The 7500-nt window shown below is 48.8% G+C and overlaps 1 pseudogene; it reads left to right on the top strand.

The window, feature by feature from the left end:
• Positions 1–7500, top strand: part of LOC127923176 (protein CLEC16A-like) — a 106299-nt pseudogene that overhangs the window by 14540 nt on the left and 84259 nt on the right.

The raw sequence follows: 7500 nt of genomic DNA, 5'->3' as shown, positions 1-7500 counted from the left end.
CACACCTCATCACCTCATCACACCTCATCACACCTCATCACCTCACCTCATCACACCTCACCTCACATCACACCTCACACCTCATCACACCTCATCCCATCACACATCTCACCTCACACCTCATCACACCTCACCTCACCTCATCACACCCCATCACACCTCACCCCATCACACCTCATCCTCATCACACCTCACCTCATCCACCTCATCACACCTCACACCACACCTCACACCTCACCTCATCTCACCTCATCACACTACACCTCACCTCATCACACTCACCTCATCACACACCTCATCACACCTCACACCCTCATCACACCTCCACACCTCATCACACCTCACCTCATCACCTCACACCTCATCACACTACACTTCACCTCATCACACCTCACCTCATCACACCACACCTCATCACACCTCACACTTCACACCTCACCACTCACACCTCATCACACCTCACCTCATCACACCTCACCCATCACCACACCTCACCTCATCACACCTCACCTCACCTCACCTCACCTCATCACACCTCACCTCATCACACCACACCACACCTCACCTCACCACCTCACCTCATCACCCACACTCATCACACACACCTCACCTCATCACACCACACCTCCCTCATCATCACACCTCACCCTTCCCACCTCATCACACCTCACCTCACCTCATCACACCACACCTCACCTCATCACACCTCACACACTCACACCTCATCACACTACACCTCACCTCATCACACCACACCTCACCTCATCACACCTCACCGCTTCACACCTCATCACACTACACCTCATCACACCACACCTCATTACACCTCATCACATCACACCTCATTACACCTCATCACACCACACCTCATCACACCTCATTACACCTCATCTCATCACACCTCACCACACCACACCTCACCTCATCACACCGCTTCACACCTCATCACACCTCACCTCATCACACCTCATTGCTTCACACCTCATCACACCGCTCCACACCTCATCACACCTCACCTCATCACACCACACCTCACCTCACCACACCTCACCTCATCACACCTCACCTCATCACACCTCACCTCATCACACCTCATTGCTTCACACCTCACCTCATCACACCTCATTACACCTCACCACACCACACCTCACCTCATCACACCTCACCTCATCACACCTCATCACACCGCTTCACACCTCATCACACTACACTTCAACTCATCACACCTCACCTCATCACACCTCTTCACACCTCTTCACACCTCAACACACCACACCTCACCACTTCACACCTCATCACACTACACCTCATTACACCACACCTCACCACACCACACCTCACCTCACCACCTCACCACACCACCTCATCACCACACCTCATCACATCACACCTCATCACACCACACCTCACCTCATCACACCTCTTCACACCACGCCTCACCTCATCACTCCGCTTCACACCCCATCACACCACACCTCATCACACCACACCTCACCTCATCACACCTCACCTCATCACACCACACCTCATCACACCACACCTCACCTCATCGCTTCACACCTCATCACACCACACCTCACCTCACCTCATCACACCTCACCTCACCTCATCACACCTCACCTCACCTCACCTCATCACACCTCATCACACCTCACCTCATCACACCTCACCTCACCAAACCTCATCACACCTCACCTCATCGCTTCACACCTCACCACACCTCACCTCATCACACCACACCTCATCACACCTCACTCCACCTCATCACACCTCACCTCATCACACCACACCTCACCTCATCACACCTCACCTTATCACACCTCACCTCACCTCATCACACCTCATCACCTCACCTCATCACACCTCACCTCACCTCATCACACCACACCTCACCTCACCTCACCACACCTCACCTCATCACACCACACCACACCTCCCTCATCACACCTCACCTCATCACACCTCATCACACCTCATCACACCTCATCACACCCCATCACACCTCATCACACCACACCTCACCTCATCACACCACACCTCACCTCATCACACCTCACCTCACCTCATCACACCACACCTCACCTCATCACACCTCACCTCATCACACCTCATCACACCTCACCTCATCACACCTCACCTCATCACACCTCACCTCATCACACCTCACCTCATCACACCTCACCTCACCTCATCACACCTCATCACACCCATCACACCTCACCTCACCTCATCACACCACACCTCACCTCATCACACCTCATCACACCGCTTCACATCACACCTCCCTCATCACACCTAACACCTCATCACACCTCATCACACCTCATCACACCCACCTCATCACACCTCACACCTTCACACCACACCTCATCACACCTCACCTCATCACACCTCATCCCATCACACCTCATCACACCTCATCCCATCACACAATCTCACCTCATCACACCTCATCACACCGCTTCACACCTCACCTCATCACACCCCATCACACCCTCACCCATCACACTCATCCATCACACAATCTCACCTCATCACACCTCATCATCACCGCTTCACACCACACCTCATCACACCTCACCTCATCACACCTCATTACACCTCACCTCATCACACCTCTCACCTCATCACCGCTCACACACCTCATCACACCTCACCTCATCACACCTCACCTCATCACCCTCACCTCATCACACCGCTTCACACCTCATCACACTACACTTCACCTCATCACACCTCACCTCATCACACCTCACCTCATCACCTCATCGCTTCACACCTCATCACACCTCCCTCACTCCACACCATTACTCATCACACCTCACACCTCATCACTCATCACACCTCATCACCTCACACCTCATCACACTACACTTCACCTCATCACACCTCACCTCACCACATCACCTCTTCACACCTTATCACACCACACCTCACCACTTCACACCTCATCACACCTACACCTCATTACACCACACCACACCACACCTCACCTCATCACCTCATCACACCACACCACATCACACCTCACCTCATCACACCACACCTCATCACACATCACACCACACCTCACCTCATCACACCTCTTCACACCTCACCTCACCACACCTCTTCACACCACTCCTCACCTCATCACTCCACACCGCTTCACACCTCATCACAACACACCTCACCTCATCACACCACACCTCACCTCATCGCTTCACACCTCATCACACCACACCTCACCTCATCACACCACACCTCACCTCATCACACCTCACCTCATCACACCTCATCACACTACACCTCACCTCATCACACCACACCTCACCTCATCACACCTCACCACTTCACACCTCATCACACTACACCTCATCACACCACACCTCATTACACCTCATCACATCACACCTCATTACACCTCATCACACCACACCTCATCACACCTCATTACACCTCATCTCATCACACCTCACCACACCACACCTCACCTCATCACACCGCTTCACACCTCATCACACCTCACCTCATCACACCTCATTGCTTCACACCTCATCACACCGCTCCACACCTCATCACACCTCACCTCATCACACCACACCTCACCTCACCACACCTCACCTCATCACACCTCACCTCATCACACCTCACCTCATCACACCTCATTCACACCTCACCTTCACACCTCACCTCATCACACCTCATCACACCTCACCACACCTCACCTCATCACACCTCACCTCATCACACCTCATCACTCACACTCACACCTCATCACACTACACTTCAACTCATCACACCTCACCTCATCACACCTCTTCACACCTCTTCACACCTCAACACACCACACCTCACCACTTCACCCTCATCACACTACACCTCATTACACCACACCTCACCACACCACACCACACCTCATCACACCACACTCATCACATCACACTCATCACACCACACCTCACCTCATCACACCTCTTCACACTCCTCATCCTCATCACCTCTTCACCCATCATCACACCACACCTCACCTCACACCTCATCACCTCCACACACTCACCTCATCACACTCACCTCATCACACCACACCTCATCACACCTCACCTCATCGCTTCACACCTCATCACACCACACCTCACCTCATCGCTTCACACCTCATCACACCACACCTCACCTCATCACACCTCACCACTTCACACCTCATCACACCACACCTCATCACACCTCACCTCATCACACCACACCTCACCTCATCACACCTCACCGCTTCACACCTCATCACACTACACCTCATCACACCACACCTCATTACACCACACCTCATTACACCTCATCACACCACACCTCATTACACCACACCTCATCACACCTCATCACACCTCACCTCATCACACCTCATGACACCTCATTACATCACACCACACCACATCGCACCTCATTACATCACACCTCACCACACCTCATCACACCACACCTCACCTCTTCACATCACATCACACCCCACCTCTTCACACCTCATCACACTACACCTCATCACATCACACCTCTTCATCACACCTCATCACACCACACCTCACACCTCATCACACCTCATCACACCACACCACACCTCATCACACCACACCTCATTACACCTCATCTCATCACACCACACCTCATCACACCACACCTCATCACACCACACCTCATCACACCGCTTCATACCTCTTCACACCACACCTCACCTCTTCACATCACAGCTCACCTCACCTCACCACATATCACCCGACCTCTCTTCACCATAGAGAAACTGCATATGAACGTTGTTATCTTTGTTGGGTCTCTAGGTGTTTCTCATCATCCACTACCAGCCGCTGGTCAACTCTCTAGCTGAAGTCATCTTCAACGGAGACCTCTCTGTCTTCACACAGCACAAAACCACAGTGAGTACACACACACACACACACATACACATACACACACACACACACATACACACACACACACACACACATACACACACATACACACACATACACACATACAGTGACCTTCGGAAAGTATTCAGACCCCTCAACTTTGTCCAGGTTTTGTTTTGTTACAGCCCATAATGACATCACAATACCCCATAATGACATCACAATACCCCATAATGACAAAGCTAAAACAGAAATATCACATTTACATAAGTATTCAGACCCTTTACTCAGTACTTTGTTGAAGCATCTTTGGCAGCGATTACAACCTCTAGTCTTCTTGGGTTTCACCCTACAAGCTTGCACACCTGTATTTGGGGAGTTTCTCCCATTCTTCTCTGCAGATCCTCTCAAGCTCTGTCAGGTTGGATGGGGAGCATGGCTGCACAGCTAATTTCAGGTCTCTCCAGAGATGTTCAATCGGGTCTGGGCTCTGGCTGGGCTTTTCAAGGACATTCAGAGATTTGTCACGAAGCCATTCCTACGTTGTCTTGGCTGTGTGTTTAGGGTCGTTGTCCTGTTAGACTGGGGCGAAGGTTCACTTTCTGAGGTGCTGAGTGCTCTGAAGCAGGGTTTTTATCAAGAATCTCTGTACTTTGCTCCGTTCATCTTTCCCTCGATCCTGACTAGTCTCCCAGTCCCTGCCGCTGAAAAACATCCCCCACAACATGATGCTGCCTCCACCACCATGCTTCACCGTAGGGATGGTGCCAGGTTTCCTCCAGACATGATGCTTGGCATTCAGGCCAAAGAGTTCAATCTTGGTTTCATCAGACCAGAGAATCTTGTTTCTCGTGGTCTGAGAGTCCTTTAGGTGCCTTTCAGCAAACTCCCAGCGGGTTGTCATGTGCCTTTTACTGAGGTGTGGCTTCCGTCTGGCCACTCTACCATAAAGGCCTGATTGGTGGAGAGCTGCAGAGATGGTTGTCCTTCTGGAAGGTTCTCCCATTGGCTGATTGGTGGAGAGCTGCAGAGATGGTTGTCCTTCTGGAAGGTTCTCCAATCGGCTGATTGGTGGAGAGCTGCAGAGATGGTTGTCCTTCTGGAAGGTTCTCCCATTGAGTTAACAACTGATCGACTACATTATACATGATGTCCTCTCTAGCAGCTAATCAGGGCGTATGGTTTTACCTGATATAAGAGTTAACAACTGATCTACTACATTATACATGATGTCCTCTCTAGCAGCTAATCAGGGCGTTTGGTTTTACCTGATATAAGAGTTAACAACTGATCTACTACATTATACATGATGTCCTCTCTAGCACCTTGCAGCTAATCAGGGCGTTTGGTTTTACCTGATATAAGAGTTAACAACTGATCTACTACATTATACATGATGTCCTCTCTAGCAGCTAATCAGGGCGTTTGGTTTTACCTGATATAAGAGTTATCAACTGATCTACTACATTATACATGATGTCCTCTCTAGCAGCTAATCAGGGCGTTTGGTTTTACCTGATATAAGAGTTAACAACTGATCTACTACATTATACATGATGTCCTCTCTAGCAGCTAATCAGGGCGTTTGGTTTTACCTGATATAAGAGTTAACAACTGATCTACTACATTATACATGATGTCCTCTCTAGCAGCTAATCAGGGCGTTTGGTTTTATCTGATATAAGAGTTAACAACTGATCTACTACATTATACATGATGTCCTCTCTAGCAGCTAATCAGGGCGTTTGGTTTTACCTGATATAAGAGTTAACAACTGATCTACTACATTATACATGATGTCCTCTCTAGCAGCTAATCAGGGCGTTTGGTTTTACCTGATATAAGAGTTAACAACTGATCTACTACATTATACATGATGTCCTCTCTAGCAGCTAATCAGGGCGTTTGGTTTTACCTGATATAAGAGTTAACAACTGATCTACTACATTATACATGATGTCCTCTCTAGCAGCTAATCAGGGCGTTTGGTTTTACCTGATATAAGAGTTAACAACTGATCTACTACATTATACATGATGTCCTCTCTAGCAGCTAATCAGGGCGTTTGGTTTTACCTGATATAAGAGTTAACAACTGATCTACTACATTATACATGATGTCCTCTCTAGCAGCTAATCAGGGCGTTTGGTTTTACCTGATATAAGAGTTAACAACTGATCTACTACATTATACATGATGTCCTCTCTAGCAGCTAATCAGGGCGTTTGGTTTTACCTGATATAAGAGTTAACAACTGATCTACTACATTATACATGATGTCCTCTCTAGCAGCTAATCAGGGCGTTTGGTTTTACCTGATATAAGAGTTAACAACTGATCTACTACATTATACATGATGTCCTCTCTAGCAGCTAATCAGGGCGTTTGGTTTTACCTGATATAAGAGTTAACAACTGATCTACTACATTATACATGATGTCCTCTCTAGCAGCTAATCAGGGCGTTTGGTTTTACCTGATATAAGAGTTAACAACTGATCTACTACATTATACATGATGTCCTCTCTAGCAGCTAATCAGGGCGTTTGGTTTTACCTGATATAAGAGTTAACAACTGATCTACTACATTATACATGATGTCCTCTCTAGCAGCTAATCAGGGC

The sequence above is a fragment of the Oncorhynchus keta genome, unplaced genomic scaffold, assembly GCF_023373465.1.
Source record: "Oncorhynchus keta strain PuntledgeMale-10-30-2019 unplaced genomic scaffold, Oket_V2 Un_contig_2867_pilon_pilon, whole genome shotgun sequence".
Lineage (NCBI taxonomy): Eukaryota > Metazoa > Chordata > Actinopteri > Salmoniformes > Salmonidae > Oncorhynchus > Oncorhynchus keta.
This window is presented reverse-complemented; position numbering and strand designations above follow the sequence as displayed.